Below are 26,251 nucleotides of genomic sequence, written 5' to 3'. Positions count from 1 at the left end.
TGTTTTCAGAAATAGATGTTCTGACAGCACAGCAATTTAAAAATTATAATAATCTAATATTACCAGGCAGAAGGCATTTGCTGCTACTGCCAGGAAATAGTAACACATTACTAAATCTTGTTTCTTTTGATATTTGATAATTTGCTCAGTCATTAAACTAATAAAATCCTTCCTCTCATTTTCATATGCCAATATGTGTAGCTAAATGTAAAAAAAAGGATAGTAAGATTAAGTCTTTTAATACAAATTACACTAGTTAATAAAGACTGTAATTAGTGTCTCTGTCATACCAAGCCACAAGATTTTTTACAGTAAAAAAGATGTAGAAAACCTATAAAAGTGGACATTACAGTAAAGAAAACAAGAGTCAGTGGCACTTCAATGTTTATTGTTTATGTAAACATACTCATAAATATTGAAAATAGTAAAAATACTGTTGCACTGTTACACCATTTTTTCTATGAAAAACTGTATTTCTCTCTTAATCGAAACCAGGCTCACTGCACAAATGCATACCTTGAAGAGCTGTGGTTCTTCTAGAGTTAAATTTAAACATGTGTGTCTGCTCCCCTCCCCCAATACTTTCTGAGGAATTTCTACTGCTGAAGGACTCAAGACACTGCTTGCAAACACCTTTTTGTTAATAGTTTTATTGAGGGACAGGTTTAGTGCTTAGATCTCTAATTTGACACACAGTACAGTTCACCTGTCCTACTTTTCTTTCATTTCCTTTTTTGACAAATCACTAAGACACATACATCGTGGAATTGCAGATGTGAAGTTCAGCAATACTTGTAAATCTTATTTTGACCATGCAGTAGAGATAGATGTGTTGGAGCAGATAAAATCGTAACCAATCTGCAGCTGAACACCTTTACCAATGTTTAAACATTCATTTTGCTAGTTTCCATTTTATTCCTCAGAAACTTTGCTTGTTTTTTTTTATGCTAGAGCTCAAAATGTGATTTTATTTTTACCCTCACTGGCAAGAAATTACTTCCAAAGTGAACCAGTTCTATGTATTTCCCTGTAGAAAAACCAAGTGCTTTACTGGGGATTTTTTAGCCTCTGATAGAATCCACCAAACAGTCAATTATTGATCTTCCTCAGTATTTTTGTCTCCCTGACATCTACTTTGTGGTGGATAAGCCAGCTGTCCTGAGAAATACTCTGGACTGTTATGCTCATTTAGTATTTAAAAGATTTCTTCCAGGTGCATGTTGCAGATATACCTGAGTATTTTGATCTAACATATGCATCTCTTCTATTTCCTATGCATCTGCCTGTTTGGTGCCCTACTTCAGCTACTTTCTTGGCCAGATTCCTGTTTTTGAACTCTGCTATTGCAAGATATTAATTTCGAATATGACTTCCTGAGGCTTGAATTTGGTTGTTTCCCTGCCTAGCTCCTTAAACTACTGTTTTAATTCTTCTTGTTATTAATGCATCAGTGAGTTCTTGCACACTGTAGTACCCTGAACTAGCTCTAATTACTAGAAATGATGGCGCATGTCCTGAGTGGGATTCCCTGATGAGCATTTGTATTTAAATGTAAGCAAAAATCAGTTGTCAGCTGTTAGCACATAAAAACTAGAGTAAATTAGGTACATGTAGAAGAACATTTGTTCTAAAAAAAAAGTCACTTAAAACAATCATGCAGCACAGTAAGAGGAACATCTGTTCATTGTGCAACAGATTCTAGTAAGTCAAAGACCTTTGGAATGACGCATCTTTAGTACTACCTTCTTGTAGTCCCGAGTGTACGGAGCCAGGGGGAATCATCACTAGGATGACAGCAGAATATTCTATTCAACAGAAGAAGCAGTTTGCTCCTTGTGTTTTGAAGGACAAGAAATATACATTTCAGTCTTTTGGAGTAGGTGTGGGTTAAAAAAACCATAAAATCACAAAGATACTTTTTCCAAAAAAGATATAGCAAAACTGTATTTCCTCTTCAGTAAGAATCACGAATCTTGTTGTTAGCCTTAACAGTCCAAACAGTAGTGCTTCATTACAGAAATCATTCAGTTCACTTCAGGGGCAGGATCTGACTTTCTTTCTCCAAATTCTGTCATTTGACAATTAACACTGCACTGTGCACACTTGAGAAATAGGGTGTACTCTAGAAGCTCTTTTGTAACAGTAGCAACATTCCCTGAAAGCCTTTTTCTATTTTTTTTTTTTTAACAATTAGTTTCTATGAACACATCATAAAAGTATACCCACAAGAAATATTCCAGTTAAAAATAAAACCAAGAAAATTCTCCTTATTTCCCACAGGTAGATTAGCAGTACTGGTAACAGCGTATCTATTACGCAGGCATTTTATATTTTCTCTCTTGTCCAGATTATTTCAGCATATACCAAATGCCCACTTTGCCATATGGGACTTCTGCTCAACCACGGCATAGTCATAAGAAAAGGGCTGGAAAAAAATAGAAAGGATTTATTTTGTCTTTAGATGTAGACCAAATTTGGTAAAGGAGAATCTCTGCCCCTAAATCTAATATTGTTTTCATAACTTAGAAACTTACTTTCTGCAAGGTGTCATGCTTTCTGTGTGAATAGGGCTTGTAGCTGCACAGGCCAAACCTCTACCCCTTTGTGAGCTTCAGATGTAATCTTAACGTTCCCTTATATTAGACTTTTTCTGTAACAAATGTGTGACTCTACAGAAAGGATCTCCACTTATAAAACACACTGGAAACATTTCTTCAATTTAATTTCATAAATGCTCAAGAAAAAATCCTAGTTAATCAAATCAGATCAGCACTGTCTAGACTGTTCATTTGCTCATTTCTGAATCTCAGTATCATCAGCTGGAATACCATTTAAGGTGGTGGACAGACCACTTTTTCATTTGAAATGCTGACTGTATTCGTCTTTGCCATCTGCATGTAATTAAAAAGTTTTGAATCTCTTACTGAAACTCAAGTAATTTCCAATATATAGAACTGAGGAATCAGCATCTCTTTTTTTTTTTTTTTTTTTTTTTAATAAATATACAGTAAGATTGGGACATTATTAAATTATTGAATAAAACTTCAAGAATTCATTCAATAGTACCTAATCCTATGATAGTGCCTGTCCTATAAATATGAATTATTAGCCCAGACCATGAAAACTAATTAAAATATACCCATCCAAGCTATTGTTAATGGTGTGTTCAAATAAGGTCTTTTGCAGAATCAAACAGACTACTTCATTTTTCATCATCAGATAAATGCAAAATAATTGCTTTTGGTGAATTCTTCTTGCTTGTTTTTTTGTGTGTGTGTGTGTGTAGGCGGGTATTTTGTTTGTTTCTCTCATTGTTTGTTTTGTTGGTTTTTTAGTCTCTGGTATCTCCAGGATATTTTAATCTACTCAGCTATCAAATCAGAAATAAAGAAGAAACCAACATAAATTTTCTGTAAAAACTGTACCTAGCAGTTTTTACATTTTCGAAAGGAGGAACAATGAAGATGAAAAATAGTTAATGTGAAATAAATCTCTAAGAATTTAAGAACAAAAACAAACAAAAAAAAAAAGCCTAAACAGTTTTTGATGTTTTATACAGTGTGGAATACAAGCAATACCAAACGAGTTAGAAAAGAGGACTAGTCCTGTGAAAAGATGATACACTAAGAATACTCTTCTAGTATTTTAGTTAATGAAAGTTTAGAATGAGCTATCTACAGGAACTGAGGAAATAGCTCATTTTTAAAAATACATTAGACACACATCTGTTTAGGATTATCTGGGCACCCTTAATTTTGCCTGATGTAGTTAGATGGAATAGAAAATCTTATGCCATTCTTCATCTCCCAGATCTGTATTCTTGTAATTAATGATATTACATTTTCTATGCATTTACACTCTTGATTAGCTATCTCCTACAAGATGTCAATACTTTCATCTGATAAAGAAAGCTTGCTATTTTTTTCCCAAGCCTTTGCACTTTTTTTTGACACATGTATGAAAAGTAGCAGTTAACCTACAGCAATGAATTTTTACTGCTTAAAAAAAATCTCTTTAATATTACCATATTTTTTCTACATTATGTTCTCTCCTGCGAAACGTAAGGCTGAGAGATAATAATAGGTCTGTAGTAAGTTTGAAATACTGCACATCCGAAAATAGAGTATCTGGTGTAAAATAAGCACCAAAGGAATTAGTGGGAATGCATGTAAAATAGCACATCAAACTTACCATCAAGTACACACGCATCATGGCTTAGTTTTCCAGGTATAGATTTTTTTATCTAAAAAAGTGAGCAACAAATAAGTATAGATTCTGACAAAGGTTTCAAATAATCTGTGGTGTAATGAACTTGGATAATAAGGACATTATACAGGCACTGCACCAGCGTATTATAGTCATTTCTAAGGGGTACTGCTGATGTTTTCACTTTCTATCCTCAAAGAAATAACACCTCAGCACAGGTGGTGAGTTTCTTGTCACCCCAAGTTCCAGCAGACATAATGGCAGACCTTAACATTAAGAGACATCTAGATTTCTAAATAAAACATAAGCAGAATGTTCCCAGCCATGTTGTCTTTTGATAAATTCAGGGAACAAGCACAAAGCAGGTTTTCTTTCCTGTTAGGAAGTACCTACCTTAAGCTTTATTTCTACTGACAAAGCAAAAAGCTGTTTCATGCCATACAAGTACTGCACAGTGAATGTTCAACAATTTATCTTCACGTCACTGCTTTTCCATTTTATAAATGAATTCTCATTTGTTTATGTTTGTTCCACAAGAAATATTTTCGAAGCAACCATCCCCACAGGCAACGAAGTCTTCTTATTTTACATTAAGGAAAGCTTCCTTAGAGAAATCCAGAATGTTTTTTCTTGACATTGTTATTATATTGGATAACTTTTATACAGTAGCACCATTATAATCAGAAATGAAAAAGCAAAATTCACTCCTGGAAGAAAAAGTAGAGTTGTTTTTACTTTTTTTAATATTAATTAGAAGGTATGAAAACCCACACAGATTTAAAGCCTGGAAATAAAAACAAGTGTAATTAACTAGATTTCTTTTTGCTGATGTATTCTTTTCTAATACAAACAGAATGTAATTTAATCTTTAAAAGACCCTAAAACCTCCAATATTAAACGGGTCAATGCTTACGAGTAAATATTGGAATTTGATATGAGTTGCTATAAAGCTAAGCAGATCTACTGAATTTAATAAAAGCAAGGACATTTCTGAAGTTTCAGCAAGAAGGAAGAATGCGCAATACTTTTTCCTCAAGAGATAAGCATTTGATATGCTTGATTTATACAAGTAGGGATTTCAGGTTTTAACTGGAGATTTGTACTAATCACAGTGAATTACTCTGCAAAACAGGAGAACTGAAAGCATTATCTGAGTAAATTAGGACAATCTCTCTTGAGAGAATAGTGCTAAGAATTCTCTTATTAGGGAAGTGCTGGTTTTTTTCTTTTTCTTTTTCTTTTTTTTTTTTTTTCTGCTTTTTACCCAGTTTGTTACAAAACTCATCAAAAAAAGATATGTAAAACTCAAAAACCTGCAAAAAAATACATTGCTGTAAGAAAGCCTCTAAAATTCATATGCAAAAGCCTGCTGTTCTCAAGGGCTTTGCAACATCAAAAAGAACAGAAAAAAATGACATATATGAAATTTACTGCTCATCCCCAAGCTGTCACGTCTATCCTTTATTCATCCTTAGTGAGATTCAGAATTCTCACAATTGTATCTCAAAACTTATTTCTTAGATGAGGTCAGTAAAGTTGCATGAATTTTAAGATTAGGGGACTTTTAGAATTATTTTTATATATTGTTTGTATGAAAACAGTGGACTAGATAATTTTTCAGTCAATATATCACTCCATTCTAAAGTTTTGTTACTGCAGTCATACATAGTAGAAGATATTGCTGCTGTTAAAATTATGAACGTAATACTTTTAGCACTTCAGGTAATTTTAGGAGTGCGAAACTTAAACATGCTGTAATTATACTAAGTACCATTCCAATCAAAGGTGATAGAGGCATATACAAATAGCCTGGCTCCCATAGTTTTCCTCTGATTACACCACTACTTCTCAATGGTTTTATTATATTCTGTAGTTGTCTCGTGGTTGCAAATACACCCTGCCATTATTTAAACAGTATGACGTAAATATCAGTATGAAAAATTCCACCTTTTAAACACATATATGCTACAATATGTTGTGAAGATATTTTCGTAAGTAAAATTCGGAACTTGTAACCCAGTTTTAAGCAGTGGACCATACTGAAACCTATAACCTTGGTGTTACTCTTTTTGCTAAAATGAAACTAAATTGGTTTAAAAACAAATGCAATCTGAATTAGGAAACACATTTCCTTTGTTCTAAGTTTATGGAAGTCAATTACCTTAGTCTTAATACAATTTGGAAGGGTATCTGAATGAATCACTGGTAAGTTAAGTGCTTTGGTATTGTTCCAGGTACCAAGTGCAGCCAGCAAAGGATGCAATAACTTTTTCTCAGAAAAGAACTGCTCAGAAGAGCTGTTACACTTACAGCCCACCACCAAATGAAAAGCAGTTAGTACAAGGACAACATGTAAGCAAATATAAAGACCAAAAATCCTCTCAGCTGTTTATTAGGATGTATGAATACTGATAAATTTGCTATAAATGAAGAGAAAAATGGGCAGTTGTCACCTTTCATAAACTGTAGATCGAACCTGTATTCCACAAGCCTGCATTTGATGTACAACCTTTACCTTATCTTGAAAGGAATTGGAATGTGTCTCTGTCAGAAACATTGATCTTTGGAGGTTTATCTCTGCATAGTTCATTTGACAACTTTTCTGTTTCCACACTTTCATGTTTCCTGTGCCTGGGATAAGAACAGCTGACAGCAGTAGGATAGTGTACCGTGCTTGCCTGGACACCAGCTGATGGTTTATATTGGTTCTCCTCTAATGAGTTTGTCAATCTGAATGTGGAAGTAAGGAAGGAGAAGCATGGAAGTGAAGTGAAGCCTGCTGGCACAAGACTTTTCACTTTCAGTATTTGTTCTGAACAGAAGGCCCTTGATCTCTCAGATGGAGATAGGTGAACTGTCTTCTGTAAGACTAGCCAGCTGGATAACTAAGAGGTGGAGACAAGCATATGGAATGGATATTACAGAGAATTTATTGCATATACTGTAGGAAGAGGAGTTCTATGTTGAATGTGAAAAGTAAAACTGGAAGTTGGGAAAGGGCAGCTGACAGCGGAAAAGTTGCTTTAGTTAGTATGTAGGATTTGTGTGTTTTGAAGTTTTCACATAAAGGCTTGAGGTCCAAAGTCAAAAGACAGTGTTTAGCTACTGGTTTGACCTACGTATGGCAAAGGCCGGGTACTATTACAGAGTGTGAAAGTGATGTGCCTCTAGCACAATCAGCCACGCCAGGGGACATGTCAGTAACTATAACTGTGTGTCTCAAGCATCTATGTGTGATGAGTCATGTTTAGTGGCTTCTGGACATACTAAGTAGCAAGTTAGGGCTCCACTTGCAAAGGAATTACTGCCTGAGCCTACTCCTGGTCTCTAACTTCCAACACACAAACAAAATTTTCAGGAACAAGAGAAGTATAATAAGCAGTTGCTCAGAAAAGTCCAGTACCAAATTCTGTCCACTAAGCCTGGGCATTTTAGACACCGAGTTAAGAAAAAGAAAAATGCAGGTCTCACCTAAGGTCATAGCACTTTCTCCTTATTAAAGGGTAAAAAACTGAGCTTGGAGGATGGGTAGTGTGCCAAGAGAGCAGTTACAACCTCTTAGCAACTCTGGTGTGTGCAGCCTTCCAGCTGAGGCAAGTTATTTAATTAACAAAATGTATGACTGAGAAAGATGTAGAACTAACAGTTTCCTGGTTTGGAGATAGCTTCGGTTAATAAGTTTACAAGGCTTTGGGCTTAGATACCTAAATATAGGTAGCTTGACGTATTTGAAACAGTTTGGAGGACTAGAAATGTCAGAGACAGGCAGATGACTAGGTCTATGAGAGAATCCCTATGTCTATGTGGAGCAACATCAGGAAGCAGCAAAGGATGTGGTAAAGCATCTAAAATTGCTCTAGATACCTAAGTTTAGACAGCTGCCTCCCACACTATGTCTTTAAAACATAAATGAACAAACAAATGTAGTGAAAATATGTATGAATCTGCACTGCTGAATACCTTTCTTCTGCAGCCTGAAAAAATGACATTCAGACATGTTTACTGGAACAAATAAATCCTGTAGTCCATCAGTCCCACCGGTGTATATACTGAAACTGGCCTATTGTAGGATTATATAATTTCATTACTAAATGTCATAAAACTTTTCTGAGGTAAATTCACGGTTTTTGCAATGTGTGTTGTGCGTCCAAGCATGATGATCCCTCTTATTTATGTGCCAAGAGCATATGACCAGGCAATTTGTAGTTGTTAACCAGACCAGTGTGAGAGCATGCCTTTCACAACTGTTTCTTTGAACATGAGTTTACTCCATCTTATGCACAGTGTTCAACTTTTATTGCTTACTATTTCCACCCTATTTGTTCTCTGGATTATGAGCAAGTAGGACCAACGGATCTTTACACTGAATTATTCTTTTGAAACAAGGAGTTTAACCAAGCCTGCTTCATTGTCTGTGTTGCAGTTCTATCCTGTTGTTTTACACAAAAGAAACGACTATTAGAACGTCTTCTCACAAATTCAGTTCCTCATGAGCAGTTAACCAAACACTAGATTTCTTCAGCAAATTAATGCTACTTAGACATATTGAATAAGGCACCATAAGCTTTGTTCAGATATCCAAGAATCGGATTTCCCATTGTTCCTCATTTTCCTCCATATGGATGAACTTGTGAAACGCTGTTACAGAGCAGCTACTGTGTGACAGTGTGAGACCCACATATTGAAATTACCACCCTCTATGTCCTTCTTGGACTCATAATATTGTAAAGACCTAGCTATAATCACCAACTCAAAGCTTTTTTTTAACTTATAATTTTAAAAATGCTATTGCAATTATCTAAGCAATAGAAGCATTTTGCACCTGATTATTTCTACTTTATCCAGTCAGATAGTGAACCTTTTACTGTTTAACTGCACAACTGTGTTTCTCATGAGTGTATCAAGGTAAGGCATATCTTCTGAATAAATTGTAAAAGTGAGGTTGCAATTTAATGTGCCCCTCAGAAAAACCTGGAGGACATATAATGGCTCAGCAGGATTTTACCTTTTTAGTATGAGCAGGAGGCCATGCCCCATTATCTTTGCTAGCTTGTGCTGGGGGGTAGAATTATGTAGCCAGCCTTCTTTACACCTTATTTAGTTGTCTTATGCTGAAGAGATTAGAGACTATGCTTCTCAACAAAGTTACATGCAGAGTTTGTTCAAGGATGCTAAAGAGGAAAATTTTTGTTCTTTTTCCTTTTTCATTTAGTCTTAAAGTCTATTATTACACTCAGTGTGATAAAATCAGTAAGCTATAAGCATTTTGGTGCACAGAACTACTGGAAAGTCTGCCTTTGTACACCATTATCCTCCAGTGATTTGCACTGTGTGTGATCAGTTATAGTCAGACCTGTACTATGCACTAAAGGAACGAACAGTAGAAGCTGTCCTCTTTATAACAAGTGTGGCTGTAATCATGTTTGGAGGTGCAGGACTGCATATGAGAGTGCAAGCAGTTCTATAGACAGTGACTGGTTGTCCTGGGTTCAGCAGCAGCAGTCATTTTTTTCCTTCTTAGTAGCTGGTGCAGTGCTGCGGTTTTGACTTTCAGCCTGGGAACAGCTCTAATAATACCCATGTTCTTAGCTGCTGATCAGTAATGTTTACTCTGACCAAGGACTTTCTGAGTCTCATGCTCTTCCAGGGAGGAGGGGAAGCCGGGAGGAAGCAGAGGCAGGACACCTGACCCAAACTAGCCAAAGAGGTATTCCATACATAGCTTATATAGTGGGCACATCATGCCCACTATATAAGCTGGGGGCAGTTACCCAGAAGGGTTAGATCACTGCTTGGGTCAGGCTGGGTATTGGTCAGCGGATGGTGAGCAGTTGTATTCTCTTCCGTTGTTATTTCCCTTATCATTATTATTATTGGTGGTAGCAGTAGTGATTTGTGTTATACCTTAGTTACTGGACTGCTCTTATCTCAACCTATGGGAGTTGCATTCTTTTGATTCTCTTTCCCATCCCTCCAGGAGCAGAGGGAGGAAGTGGTGGGGGGGGGGGGGAGGAGGAGTGAGCGAGCGGCTCCTTGGTTTTCTGGGTTGCTGTCTGGGCTTAAACCACGACAGTTCTTTTTCGTGTCTAATGTGGGGCCCAAAGGGTTGTGATAAAGACAGATCTGACCGGAGTGTGTCTAATCAGATTTGTGATAAGCATTCATTGTTTCAGATTAATAGTCACTGGCCACAATGCTGATTTATTGGCTCTCAAAGTTGTTGCTCTTGGTCTCGAAGTTTCAGCATGTTGTACCTTACTTACAGCTGGTATTTGCTGTGTTTGTGCTTATTGGCTGGGGGCCTTGGGCTAACAGTTTTGTTTCACTGTACTTTATAGTAATGACTTATATTACAATAGAGATCATGAAACTGATCTGGCTTATGTTCCCATGGTGGTCACCACCTCTATACCTTGGGAGGTATATAATAGAAGAGTTTAGCAATTACACATTTTTTTTCTGCTCCTCTGGTGGTCAACCTGTGAAGGAGACATTCCCTTCCTCCCCCTGCACCTGAAGGAATGGGGAGGAGAATTGAAAGAATGTAACTCCCACGGGTCGAGATAAGAACAGCCCAGTCAGTAACTAAGGTATAACACAAATCACTACTGCTACCACCAATGATAATAATGATAAGGGAAATAACAACGGAAGAGAATACAACCTCTCACCATCCGTTGACCAATACCCAGCCCGACCCAAGCAGTGATCTAGCCCTTCCGGGCAACTGCCCTCAGTTTATATAGTGATCATGATGTGTTGTAGTATGGAATACCTTTTTGGTTAGTTTGGGTCAGGTATCCTGTCTCTACTTCCTCCTGGGTCCTCTCCTCCCTGGAAGAGCATGAGACTCAGAAAGTCCTTGGTCAGAGTAAACATTACTGAGCAGCAACTAAAAACATGGGTGTTATTAGAGCTGTTCCCAGGCTGAAAGTCAAAACCGCAGCACTGCACCAGCTACTAAGAAGGAGAAAAATGACTGCTGCTGCTGAACACCAGGACACTGGTGACTTTTCTTACTATTTTTCTAACCTCTGGAGTAGACCGAGAGACAAATAAATGTGATAACATTTCATTTCATTTCATTCGTAACATGACATTTCATTAACATTTCAACATGTCTCAATGTATGTTGGGAATATAAGGAAGAGCCACAAAAATTATATTAAGATGTTGAAAAGGTACTACTGTGATCAGAAAGCACGATTCCCTGCAAAACAGAAGAGAAGTATTTTCCAGATGTGGTCTCTGGTATTTTAGAACATTCATTTTCATGGAAAAAAATCCTTGTTTTGACTCAATAAGCTGTCTGAATGCACAATGCAGATCTGTATAGAGATATTGTAGATACTTTCCTTTTTAAAAAAGTCAGAGACAAGGACACAATTCCTAGGGTTTTTCATTGATGTCAAAAGCTTGATAGCAAAGTTCTTTGGTCCTCTCTAAAGCCCTGGTGAATCACCAGAGAACTGTAACAGCCAAAAAATGCAAGTAACAATGCTAGCAATGTCAGTAATCTCTTCTAAAAAGAGAGTTATAATTCTGAACTACTATGTCCAGGTTTCCTCATTTGTTTGAGGAGCAGCAACAACATGAAAGTATGCTCTTGTTTCTTTGGAATAAAAAATGTACAAATGGGGAACTAGTCTTTTCATGGCATTAACAATGTGCACCATTATATATTCCTGCTGTACTCTGGGTAAAAGCATAATTGAAACAGATAATATAAATGCAGAGTTTTCCTTACTTACGGACATCTTTAATAGGAGAACTACTAAGAAAATTAGATAGGTTGAGATATTTTGAATTAAGAAAATCACAAGGTTAGCTTTTCTAGGCTTCTCAAGTAAATTCTCAAATGATTACTTACTGGATAACATCTAGATCTGATGTTTTAGAAAACAATTTAAAATGTTTCATTAATCATACTACATATTTATTTCTGGAGGAGGACCCACACTGTTCTAGGTAAAATGCAGGCATAGGTAAATTGCCATATGTCAGAGCACACAGTAATAAAAATAGGAAAGCAGCATAGGAACAGAGGGTACATACTATGTTGATTCTGCCACTGTGCCTGTACAAGAGCACCTCAGCAGTACATTCTGACTGTATTCATGGGGCGTTACCAGTTTTGTCTGCTTTGTCCATGCCCCACTGTTCTTGCTAGCTCTTCTTCAGCATCAAACAGGTTGGTTCTGCCTGTGGGCAGTAAGTCATTGAAGCATATGGTTCATTGAACTGAAATACTCTAAAGCAGGGAAGCCACAGCCACCAGCTGGCATACTTTATCAGGGGCCATTAGCAATAAACAAACACATCTTCTTTTATGGCTTCTAAATTTAGTTTCTAACAATTACTGGTCCTTCTGTATTTGATTTCAGACTAGGTGCAGCTAGGCAGTATAGCCTATAGATCTTCTGGATCTATGAATCTAATGTTAAAGTATTTCCTGTATCTTTTCTATTTCGTAAATCTAGCAACATTCTACATATATTGCAAATTATAATAATATTATGTGCAAAGTAGGAAACAGTAACTCTTCAATTCCCAGCTTACTAGCAAAATATCCTGTTTTGTATTATTATGGTTCCCATTTTGTATTGCAGCTGAAGATTGTTTTGAGGTCCTGCTGTTGGCTTGCAGCTGTTTGGAGTTGTGAACTGTTTCCTTCATATCTGCATTGGTAGCCAACATGTAACAAGGGTATGGATAACTGTTGTATTTAAAATATTCCCTACAACTAATTGGAAAGGTTGTTTGACAGGATTTGGTCTCTGCAGACAAACTGGGATCTGACTGAATAAGGCCCTTGACCAAATGACACTAAATCACATATATGTAGGACTTCCACCTTGCAGCTGGAAACATTTTGTTCATCTGTCACTCCTGCTGCAGGATGAACAGCCAATAGATGATGTGTCCTACTTGCTTCTTCATGCTAAATAGCTGAAATGTCGGTGTTGCCAATTTCTCATGCATTTTGTCTTATTCTGACAGCAGGTAGAAATGAGAATTTGTAAAAGACTAGCTAAGGCCATTCCTAGGATTAGTAACTATTTTTTCTTGAGATACACATTTCAGATGGTCATTTCTGATATTTGGGAGAGCAATTTGTGCCAGGCCCAAATCTTATTTTTTTCTACACTTTCTTTCCACTTCAGGTTAATAATTCCTAGAAGTAAAATCTCACTATTGACAACTAAAGTTCTGAGCTGCTATTATTAATTCCTTACAGGAGTCACCCTATCCACTACAGTATGTTGTGAATTTTCTAACTCATTCTGAGCTTGTTCTACTCAGGTTCATCAAAGCAAAGGTTCTCCTAATGTGTGTATCAGATCACTCTAAGATGGCTTTGTATCTATGGAGGACTACCTACACACTTTTAGGTTGTTTTTTTTTTTTTTTTGTGAAATCTAACTTATTCAGAAAATAAGTTTCATTTTGGGGTTTGATAGCTACAGAATGTTATCTATAAACTCTTTTTCTTTAACCAAAATCAGTAAGAAAATAAGGATTTTATTTGGGGGCATTTGTTTGGCATGAACAACGAATTTGTTGTAACGGAAGTAGGTAAAGGTAAAGGTAAAGGAAGTTGGCAATTACTGACAAAAAACTCACCTGCTCTCTTCTGCTGGCTACGCAGTGCATACTGGTGCTCTAATGGATAGCAATTCAAAATTAGCTCAAAATCGCCTGCATAAGCTGCAGTGAATGCTGTCTGCAGTATAAACATACTCTAAAAAGCTTTTAAAATCCTGTAGACAGTTATGAACTGTCTTGCGATAAAAGTAGACATTTTTCTACATGTTGGACTCCATAAGGTCCAGACTCAATATGGGCATCTTATTTATGCTTAAAGGCTTAGAATCTTGCAGTTATTGCTGTGGTGCTTATATTGCTGTTACTTAGTTGTATTTCAGGATCTAATTAGCAAACAGGTTTCTTCCACCATTTTTTTTTTTTTTAATAGCACATATCAGAAGCTGCAGTATAACAACTTTGGGCAGTTACTTGTGTATTTGTTTTCATGAACAATGCACAATAATGTTTCCTAAGAAAAAAAAATCACCAGCTCTTTAGTGGACCCATTTATCTTTCATTTCATTACTTTAATTTCTGATACTATCTGGCAGGATTCCTAGGAGAAAGCAAGAAACATAATTTTTATGTATTAGCAGATGTTCCTCGCTAAGAACTTTCATGCTTGCTTTGCTGGTTTCCTTGACTCTCAGATGGAATCTTTGATTCAATTATTGCCTCTCTGTACTGCTAAAGGAGCATTAAGTTACCTTGCACAAATTAGAGATTCCCAGTTGACAACTGCCTTTGAATAGGTGAATTTGTACAGTCTATGAAGTAGACAGGTATAATGCAACATCTCCAGCCAGGTTACAATGAAGTAAAATACAACTCAACCTGTTTAAGGGACACTAGGGCAGTCTGCTCACCAATGGTCAGCCAGAGTACCCACACCCAGTGTCATGCTGTCCACTGCAGTCATTTGTGTCTTTGCTCATGCTTCTTTCTATTGAAAGGATTAGGCTCTCAGCCTAGAATACACCCAGCAATATTGCTGATGGATCTTAGTAATGTATGAAAGATTAGATTAGAGCTATAATCTGCTAATAATGAAAAAATAGGAAGATCTATAATTGCTAGCTTCTGCATATTTCTATACATATCCACATGTACAGCTAGATGTCATTTACACTGTCCTCAAGGTTCCTGAATGTGAGCAAGTGCCCACCCAGATGTGGTATAGTTCCATGTGCAGGTTAATAATCAGTGCAGATTCACTCAAGATATCCACTTTGCTAGTTCAGCTACAAGGCGGACAGCCTCAGACTGAGCATTTAGCTTGGAGAATAAGCAGAAAGCCATAAACTGTACCTGCTCTGCAGTGCTGCTGTTATAGAGGAAGACAGTAGCAATATCACTGAAGGTGACATCTAGACCTTAGTATGTGATACACTTCCAGTCTACAGGCTACGGTCACCCAAAGAAAGAAGTTTTAAGTCTGGAGCTATGTCAGAATTTTGCAGCAGGGATAAATTCAAGTTAGGTAGAACTAGGGGATAAACTGAAGTCTTTTTCAGGTTAGTGACTTATTCACTGGACTCTAGAGGGGGAAAGTAAGTCCATACGCCATTAGATATGACTACATAATATTTTGTGGGTAAATGCAAGCTTAGTTTGCCCTCACTAGGGTGAGCTGTGTGATAGATTTGACACAGGAGCCAATATATCCATGGTAAGTGTAGCACTGAGTTTGGATTAGAGGGTCTTGCTTCAACTATGGAAAAGTTTTGTGCTGAGCTGAGATCCTAACGAAGGTCATTGAGGATAACTGTCAGGTTGGAAAAAGGTGATGTCTTCTGGAAACTGTTTTTACAGTCTGTAAATGATTGGTCGAACTGGTTCTCCCAAGGGCAGCTGCAGTGGCTCTTGTAAGGAATGAAAACAAACTGATTTCTTGAATATTCCTGTAAAGTTGGTCTCATCCTCCAGACACTTCCAGTAGTTGTCTGAGCATTGCAAGCAGCTGGAGACTAAGGACACATAAGGTTAGCTTTAAATCCTTTCAGAATTAGGTTATACAAAAGTAGCATACTCAACTGGTAAGACAAAGTCACCTTTATTATGAGTAAACTGAATTTGTGCTATAGAGCTGTTGCAGTTTAAACCGATCCACACAGCTCATCCACTCACCCCCCCGTCCGACCCTCCCCGCTCCTGGAGGGATGGGGAGGAGAATCAGGAGAATGTAACTCCCATGGGTTGAGACAAGAACAGCCCAGTAACTAAGGTATAACACAAATCACTGCTGCTACCGCCAATGATAATATTGATAAGAGAAAATAACAAGAGAATACGATACCACTGCCGAACGAGTTTGACCCCCCCCGAAGAGAGAGTGTGCCCTTCTGGGTAACTCCCAGTTACCTCCCTGGCCATGACGTGCTGTGGTATGGAATACCTCTTTGGCTAGTTTGGGTCAGGTGTCCTGTCTCTGCTTCCTCCCGGCCTCCCCTTGTCCCCAGCAGAACATGAGACTCACAGAGTCCTTGGCCAGAATAAACATTACTTAACAACAATTAAAAACAATCAGTGTTATCAGCTCTCTGCCCAGGCTGGAAGTCAAAACATAGAGCTTGCACCAGTTGCTAAGAAGGAGCAAAACGGCTCCTGGTAAACCCAGGACAAGAGCAATACAAAATAGGTAATGTCTGTGCTTCAGAGTAAATATTCAGGACTTTCTTATACATTAACTTGATGGTAATATACTGGTGAATGAAGTATTTCCTGAGGTAAACCTGGTGTAAAGAACTAAACATTATTCCTAATTTGTCTAAAGGCATCTGCTCAATTACCCAGCTACAGTTTATATGCGTATCTTTTAGGAATTTATAAAAGACACAAAAGTGAGGATTTCAATGGGGACATTTCTTTGTTATTTCACTTCAATATATAAAATACAGGTCTAATCTTACTACCATTCTTTTGTGCCACATGAATAAATTATCAAATATTCAATACATTTTGTGTGACTCTTACAAACGATAGGAATTTTGAAATTTATACATATGTTGAAATACATACATAAAGAAGAATAAATGTGGGGTCTCTACCAGAGAGTCCCACTTTTTTGTTAAGATGTAAGAAATTGTTAAGATGTGATGCATTGTAAGCAGGTCAAGGGAGATGATCCTCCTGCTCTAATAGGCACTGGTAAGGCCACAGCTGTAGTACTGTACCTAGTTCTGGTCTCCCCAGTACAAGACAGACATGGACATATTGGAGAGAGTCCAGCAAAGGACCACTAAAGGACTGGGGTATCTAGCAATGAGGAAAGGTTGAGACAACTGGGACCATTCCTCCTGGAGAAGAGAAGGCTTTGGGGGATCCTGTTACTGTATATAAACACCTGATGGGAGGGAATGATGAAGATGTAGCCAGAAAGGTCAAGACGCATTAAACAGAAATTAAAACACATGAGATTCCATTTGAACACAAAAAAACACTTTTTTACTGTGAGATTGTCAAGCACTGGAACAGGTTGCTTAGTGTTGTGGTTTCAGCCAGAAGCTAAGCATCAAAAAACTCCTTGCTTACTTGCCCCCAGCAGGGCAAAAGGAGAAACAAAAGACTGAAATTGAGGAAGCTCATCAACTGAGATAGAGTTTAATAAGTAAAGCAAAAACTGCACATGTTAACAAAGACAAACAATTAATTCATTCACTACATTTCATTAGCAGGTGGGTTTTCAGTCATCTCCAAGAAAGCAGGGCATTATCACATAACATTTAATTTGCAAGACAAACACTATCACTTCAAACGTCCTCTTGCTTACTCCTTCTTTCCCCGTGGTTTTTGCTTCTGAGCATGTTATTACATGACATGCAATATCCCTTGGGTCAGTTTGGCTCAGCTGTGTCCCCTTGCAGTATTTTTGTGCAAAAATCTTGCTTTTAGGGCAGTGTGAGAAGCAGAAAAAGCCCTGACTCTGTAAGCACTGCTCAGCAGTAGATGTTATCAACATCATTTTCATCACAAATCCAACCATACGAGGAACCATATGAGCTCCTGTGAAAACTATTAACTATCCCAGCCCAAACCAGCACACTCAGAGAGGCTGTGAAGCGTCTCTCCTTGGAAGTACTTGAAACCTGACTGCACATGGTCCTGGGGAACTGGCTGTGAATGACCCTGCTTGAGCTGGGTGGCTGGATCAGATGGTATCCAGAGTTCCCTTCCAGCCTAAACAGTTCAGAGCTTCTGTGATAGATAAAGTATCTGACACAACAAAATATTAATAAGCACTTGGGTGTAGCAATGGATTTTTTTTTTTTTTTCTTCAGTATCTGGGTTAAGTGGAAAAAGGAACTAGAGGAATAGTTTATTTGCAGTAACAATGATAAGTGAAGAAAGTTTGCAGAAAATTAAAAATGCTGGGTAATGAAAATTCGAACTTTGAGGTTACATTTTTTCTTATTATTTATTTAACAAGCAGAATGAAAAGTCACTTATTGAAAATAACAGATGGAAAAAAGAAACTGTTTGTAGTTCTGCATAACTGTTGATTGAAAAAATCCCAACAAAATAAAAATTGCAAACCAAACTTTAACAGCCAAGAAGCAATTTGGATTGTTTCAAATTGATTCTTATTTTTATAAGGTCTGTCAAATCTGTGTAGAAAAAAAGTATTTGAATGCCTGGTATTTGAATGTCCACATGATGTGAAATGGTGGTGTTGTCTTTGCGTAGGCCAACCAAGGTGTAAAGAATGCAGGTTCTCCTATTGTCTCTATCAGAGGAGATCCGAAGTCAACTTGATCACTTTCAGATATAACGTTCTGACCACTAGGCTACAGTCTAGTCTAGTTTATTTTTCTAGGTCTAGTACACTTTTCAAAATATTAATATTTATACTGTCTTTATTAAGAGGTCCAGAGTTGTAGTCCCTTTAGTAAATTGTGCAGACCAGTCTGCATCTGAATATACTGAATGGAACCAGAATGAATTAGCCCATGTTCCACAACCATATTAAAGAGGGGGAATAAATGATGTGATCCATACTGAAACACAGGAAGAAACTAAGATATATGTAATGTTTATTATTGTAAGAATAGGCCTTGAAGTAGAACAGTAAATGAAGCAATCTGACAGCATATACACCCTTGCAGAGGGTGCCCTGTTGATATTCTTTTCTGTTTTGTACCAATATGCAGCCAGTTCATAGGGGCCAGACAGAAAGCAGGCCCAGCTGCCACCTACAAAGTCATTCTCCATGTCCTGGTAGTTAAATCTTTTATGCAAGATAGAATTATGTCACTTTCAAATATCTCATGGAACAATAAAACAAGATTCCTGTCTGAAGAAGCAGACATCTGTTAAGATTTCAGTACTTAGTCAGATAGACTTGCATGGTTATCTCTTATCTTTACAGGTATCAGGATACTTCTGATGAGTTTTCCAGATCCTGCTGAGTCCTTCAAAGGAAAGGCTTCTGCTGCTTCTACCACCTCACTCATTTGCTTCTTGACCTGTGGTATCAAGCATGCTCAACTAGGATTAGCACATGAGAGCTTTTATTTAGGGATTTTAGGAATTCTTTTCTGTAGGAATAGCAACTTTGTGAAATTAAATGCTTATTTTTGTCTTGGTTTTTTTTTTTTATTCTCAACAGGAAGAACAAAACCAAGAGCAAGTAAAAAATTTAAGCCAGCACTCTCATATTGAGCTGTATTAAAGCTCTCTTCCCTAAAGCAGTGAAAATAGGCTCACTTAAATATCCGTATATGCATTTTTTCCAGATGGATTTCCACTCTTAATACATTAGGAAATATGTTTTCTCTTGGAATGGGTAAACTTGTTGCATTTGTTTGAATTCCCTTAGCACTTTACTGGCTCCTCCTTTTCCTTGACTAATATATGAGTCTTCTGAAGTATTAATGAGGACTAAGTAAAACTTTTTTTGCCTTATTTACTTACGTTCTTGCTTATATTTCCCCTTCTTGTCAATTTTAAATTAAAAACTATGATATAGTAAGAATTACAGCTGTCCAGTCAACATAAAACGTTCTGAGAAATTTCATACCTGCCATAACCATTTAGTACTTGACAGTTACAGAAATGAAAGGGAACTTCAGGGAATGATTTAACAAACTACTCAGTGATCCAGAGATCAAATAATTTTCTTGGAACCTTTGCTTAGGAAAAAGAGTATAAGTATGGTTCTGTCGTGTCTTATACACTAACCAGGCAGTTAGATCTTGTCTTCTAGAAAAGACATGATATTTTTTCCCTTATTGTGACTCAGTAAAGTAAAATGCCAATATCATTTACATTACTGTTACCTATAAGTAACAAGGAGGGGCTTGAAAATGTGTGGGAATCACTAACAATATTTAGTACATGCCACAACAATAAAGGCTTTAACCACATGTCACCGTTATCTGTCAAATTAATTTTATATGCTGAAATCTTGAAATGTACTTCAACCTACCATTTGTTAAATTTGTATAAGATCTTTTTTTACTTTTCTCCTTTCTAAGCAAAAAGGTTCATCTTCAGTTTATTTTTGTAGCATCTTTTCTATATCCTGGTGGTGTTTTCTTTATGTTGCCTCCTGATCTTTTAATATCCCTTTCGAGAAAGTGTCTGGTCTTAGGCACTGAAGGAACAAGGCATATTTACACCCTTCCTTATGAATCTATCTAATAACCTCAGTGCAAGATGTGAAACACCTTTCAGATATAATGTAATATTTCCTAGAGGTGAAGCTGTGAGAATGATTAAATATGAATCATGTAGCCATTTAAATAATTTGGGAGTCTAAACTTAGCATTAATACTAAACAAATGTTAATAATTTACATTTGAAAAGGTGCACTGCAAAACCGGTTACTTTCAACACTGAAGGGTGCCAGCAAACTTAAAATAAAGAATTCAAGTGGAAATATTTTCTCCTTAAGAGAAATGTACCAGTAATCTGTCAAAGTTGCGTTACTGGAAAAGTGACTTTTTCCTGTAGGAAGCTAATCTGGGATTGGAAGGCATTTTGACAAAGTGTTGAAATAGCAGTGAGATAAATCTGAGAGGACAGGTAACATATTTTTTCAGCTCAATCTGCTCAAGCAGCTTGAATTTCAGCTCACATCACTTGTCAGTAAGAACAGCAAAACTAATTTATCTTGTAGAAAATTTAGACTTTCTTATCCACCAGTTTTTCATGTCTTTATTTCTTCTATTATAACATCAATTCTCTATTTTCTAATTAAGTTTTCTAAACATTCACACTGTGGAATGGGCAGAATGCGAAAGTTGTAGGTAAGGAAAAAGACAAAATCTGCAAACTAGAAACAGTGCTACTTCTCCTCCCTTTCTATTCTGTAACCATGCCACTCTCTTTATAGAAGTCTTGATTTTAGCACAGTTGGATTACTACCCTTCTCATGAATTGAAATCATTGGGGTTACTCAACAAGTAAGGGTTACAATTTGGGCACACTTTGTCATAGTGAATTGTTTCTTTTATTACATGTTTCTTGAGAAACTTATTTTCCTTTGTCATGTGTGCACTACACACACTGACAGCACTTTAATAACAACATACACTGCCTTTAAATTAATTCAGTTCTGGTATGGCTCAAATTAACAGGTATGGCTCAAATTCAAGAATGAACTGAAATAGGGCATTGTCAGCAGATGTCCACCTTATGTACATTTATGCCTGTGTACTGAGAAGCTTTTCCCTTCCTTGCTGTGATTAACTTCTAGTTACATTAATGAGAACAATGTGCTTCCATAAGGGAAAGAATGTTCCTTTGAAGATGAAAAAAACCCTCCTTCCTGCTTCATTTTATCTCTATAATTTTTAAGGAAAAAATATTTTAAAATTGTAGCAGCAGTTAAACCTGACAGAAGAGGCAATGTTTTGCTGTCTCCCAAATATGTACCCATATCTGTGTTTATTTTTAAATGCCTTACCATTGGTTAAAATACCTTTCCTGAAATATGTCAGTTTAGACTGTTTTCTCCTAGATGAGCACACAAAACATCTTTCTTTGGGTATGGTATTAAAATAAATGTTTGTAATTTGTACTATTATTCCTAAATAAAAAGCACTACAATTTCACAGCAAAGTTGCAGATCATAAAAGCAGCAACAGTTATGTCTTCCATATAGAATGATTTAGGTTGGAAAAGGCCTTTAAGATAATTGAGTCCAACCGTTAATCTAACACTGCCAAATCCACTGCTAAATCACATCCCTAAATGCCACATCTACATGTCTGTTAAATACCTCCAAAGATGCTGAATCCTCCACTTCCTTAGTCAGCCTGTTCCAGTGTTAGACAACTCATTTGATGAAAATTTTTTCCCAATATCCAATCCAAACATCCGCTTGAGCAGTTTGAGTCCATTTCCTCTCATCTTATTGCTTTCTACTTGGGAGAAATGATCAATGCATACCTCATTACAACTTCTTTTCAGGTAATTGTAGAGATCCATAAGCTCTCTCCTCAGTCTCCTTTTCTCCAGATTAAACAACCCCAGTTTCCTCAAAAGGCTTGTCCTCCAGACTCTTCACCAGCTTCGTTGCTTTTCTTTGGATATGCTACAGTATCTCTACGTCTTTCTCATAATGATGGGCGCAGAATTTTTCACAGTCCCACCATAAGGAGCTGGCTGGATGGCTGCATGCAAAGAGTTGTGGTCAATGGCTCAATGTTGGGCTGGAGACCGGTAGCGAGTGGTGTTCCTCAGGGATCGGTGTTGGAACCGGTCTTGTTTAACATCTTTGTCGGTGACATGGACAGTGGGATTGAGTGCACCCTCAGCAAGTTTGCCAATGACACCAAGCTGTGTGGTTCGGTTGATACGCTGGAGGGAAGGGATGCCATCCAGAGGGACCTTGACACGCCTGTGAGGTGGGCTGATGCCAACCTCATGAAGTTTAAGCATGCCAAGTGCAAGGTCCTACACCTGGGTCGGAGCAATCTCAGGCACAGCTACAGGTTGGGCAAAGAAGAGATTCAGAGAAGCCCTGTGGAGAAGGATTTGACAGTGTTGGTCAACAAGAAACTTAACATGAGCCGGCTTCAGTGTGCACTTGCAGCCCAGAAAGCCAACTGTATCCTGGGCTGCATCAAAAGGAGCGTGACCAGCAGGTCAAAGAAGGTGATCCTGCCCCTCTACTTTGCTCTTGTGAGACCTCACCTGGAGTATTGTGTACAGTTCTGGTGTCCTCAACATAAGAAGGACATGGAACTGTTGGAACAAGTCCAGAGAAAGGCCATGAGGATGATCAGGGGAATGGAGCACCTCCCGTATGAAGGTAGGCTGAGAAAGTTGGGGCTGTTCAGTCTGGAGAATAGAAGGTTGTGTGGAGACCTCATAGCAGCCTTCCAGTATCTGAAGGGGGCCTATAGGGATGCTGGGGAGGGATTCTTCATCGGGGACTATAGTGACAGGTCAAGGAGTAGTGTGTTAAAACTTAAACAGGGGAAGTTTAGATTGGACTTAAGGAGGAAGTTCTTTCCTGTTAGGCTGGTGAGGGGCTGCAATTGGTTGCCCAGGGATGTTGTGAATGCTCCATCCCTGGCAGTGCTCAAGGCCAGGTTGGATGAAGCCTTGGGTGGGATGGTTTAGTGTGAGGTGTCCCTGCCCATGGCAGGGGGGTTGGAACAAGATGATCTTAAGGTCCTTTCCAACCCTAACTCTTCTATGATTCTATGTCTATATGAAGACAATTCTTCAACAGCTACCAGTGAAATCCTGTGAGAAGATCCTCCACATGTTCAAAATGTGTAAGACTTTTGAAAAATAGGCAATTAACTCTTTAAAATCTACTCAAGGAATAACATTTCAAGCTGCTACTTTTTGAAAAGAGTCAATGTCCTCTTTGCAGATACTTGTCACAGTTAAATCCAGACCACCGATTACTAAAACTGATGTAAGGGCAAAAAGGCATAATGTAGCCTGTGTGAAAAAAGTGTGTTACCAAAGCACTATGAGATGCTTATCCACCAAGCAGTTACCAATACTACTGTTGCACCATATGCCTTATCAATTGCACTGGAATAGGTGCATTTAAATTAAGGGACTGCAAATAGATCTTTCATGAATCAAAAAACAGCCTGAGCTGGCTGCTGTAAATTGATAACAAAAACTGCATATGCTATTAATGTGGTTGAAACTACAAAAGACAGAATTAAGTAAACAGAAAGCTGGACAATTTAAAAAATTTTGGGAACCAATATGACTCAGAAGCTTGTTAGAAGTGTGATATGAGCTTTTAAAGTTGCTTTTGTTTAGGAAAAATTAAAAAAGAAAATGCAGTTTGATTTGAACCCATCTACTGACTCTTTCTCTCTGCTGTGAGTGACTCGTAACACGAAAATCAGAGCATGAGATGGCAGCATGGCTTTTAAGGCAAGTGTCTTGTTAGGTGTTTGAGGACAGTAAAAGAAGACATTTCAGCAAGAAATTTGGGGAGGTAGGGCTGGATCCAAGACAGCTTTTCTCCAGCCTATTAGAACAATGATGTAAATTCATTAAGATTAAGCTAGGGCAAACATTGTATCAAATATGCTATGGCCCAATGTTCTGCCATGCAAGACTGATCTAAGGGCAAGCTATAAAGTTACAGCTTATATCTCTAGATAAGAGAACTTGCTCACCTGGGAACGAAAGTGCCTTCGTCTTCTCTTCACTCCTTTGACAAATCTATGTGTGATATACGTCAATAATTCAGCAATGGGAGTAGCGGGAGGAAATAGTTTCTGATTATGCTTTTTCTTCAGAGATGAAAATTAAACCCTTTTAGTTTCAGAACACACTTTATGAAAAATCAAACTGATGTTCAAAATGACAGAAGATTCATGTAGGTAATATTCTTTTCTTTTATGTTTTTTCCCAGCAGAATATCACAACCTATATGGTATTCTCTCATACTTAGCAATATAACATACCTTTAAGAAATTGATGTTTCAAACTGATTCTCCCTAGCATTCTGACAATATTCTTTCGTAGCACCAGAAAGGAGAAAAAGGAATCTGACAAAAAGCCAATACAGTCTCTCTGGAAAGACTGAGAGCATCACTTTAAAAGGAAAATGCCTGAAGTTAATGTAGTATTCAATATAAATGAATTAGAAAAGCTCAGATAAAAAAAAAAAAAAAAGACGTATGTGGAAAATAAGGAAAAAGAAAAAATAAGTCAACAAAGTCCATTAGTATGGGAAATGAGAGGGCAAGAATTCTATGATCCTTATTCCTTGCCTTTTTTCTGTTGAACATATATATTCTGTACTTGTCAGTTATTCTCCCAAGACAGTTCCTGCTTCCATTAATTTCCATTCTTTATGATTTCTCCCATATTAATATCTAACTCCAACATTTGTCACTATTGCTAATCAGAGTGCTCTAAAGGAGGAAAGAGCTAGACACAGCTACAGATCTCAGCTTTATTCTGCATGTGCAACAAAACAAGCAACACCAGAGGCAGCACGGTGACTGCAGACTCAGACAATGTCATGGCCCAGAGCAGATGCCTCTGCCAGCAGTTTCTCTACAGGGCTTATTTACTGCTCCTGGTTTTGTTAGCCAGCTCAGGTTTCCAGCTTGATCCTGGCCTAGCCCCATTACTATCACCTCACCTGCATGGGAACTGGAAGATGCCCCTTCTGCCTGCCCTGCACCCCAGCTGGTGAGACCTGCCCTTTCAGCCTGGACATTACACTATGCCCCACAACCAGGCTGGCCCTTGTTGCACCCTGACAGCCAGACCAAAAGTCTTTAAATATTTGCACAGCAGTGTCTGAAAAATAAAACGTGTAAGTTTTGCCTGTACTTGTTGAAGTTGTACTTTTCACTGGCATTTGCAGCATTTTCGAAGTCTACAGTAGCGAAAACAACATTTGCATATTGAAAAAAAAAAAAAAAAAGAAAAAAGAAGGGGAATAATCAGTGTTTCTACTTACATTTGGCAGAATTTCAAGCTATGAATTCAATGGTGGGTGGCAGAAGTCAGGGTCCCCACAAGCATCCATCTTGAAAAAACCTTAATGTTCTAAGTAGTTTTCTAAACCCATCATCATTAAAAAAAAAGAAAAAAAAAAACACAAACAAAACACAAACTAATTTAACTTGAACTCACCTCAATTTACAGAAGTTATTTGTTTTGAGAATATGTTATTTAATTAGTAATGTGTTGCTGTCACTCTTAGAACTTAAAAGTTGAAGTTATAGCATTGACACAAGCATCAGTCTATCATTCAGTTCATACCTTTTCCATACAACAAGTTTCACTAAGAAGTCATTTTCCTATTAACAAACACAGGGAAGGAAATGTTTTTTGTTCTTGGGTATATATTCACTACATTCCCTCCCCTCTCTCCCCGTCCCTATTCTACACTGGGACAAAACTGGGTCTTTATCAAATAAGTGTAAGATTATGGTTAAAGTTCATAAGCATAGAATCATAGAATAGTTAGAGTTGGAAAGGACCTTAAGATCATCTAGTTCCAACCCCCCTG

The sequence above is a fragment of the Lathamus discolor genome, chromosome Z (assembly GCF_037157495.1).
Source record: "Lathamus discolor isolate bLatDis1 chromosome Z, bLatDis1.hap1, whole genome shotgun sequence".
NCBI lineage: Eukaryota > Metazoa > Chordata > Aves > Psittaciformes > Psittacidae > Lathamus > Lathamus discolor.
The sequence above is the reverse complement of the archived record's forward strand: the minus strand, read 5'-3'. Positions refer to the sequence as shown.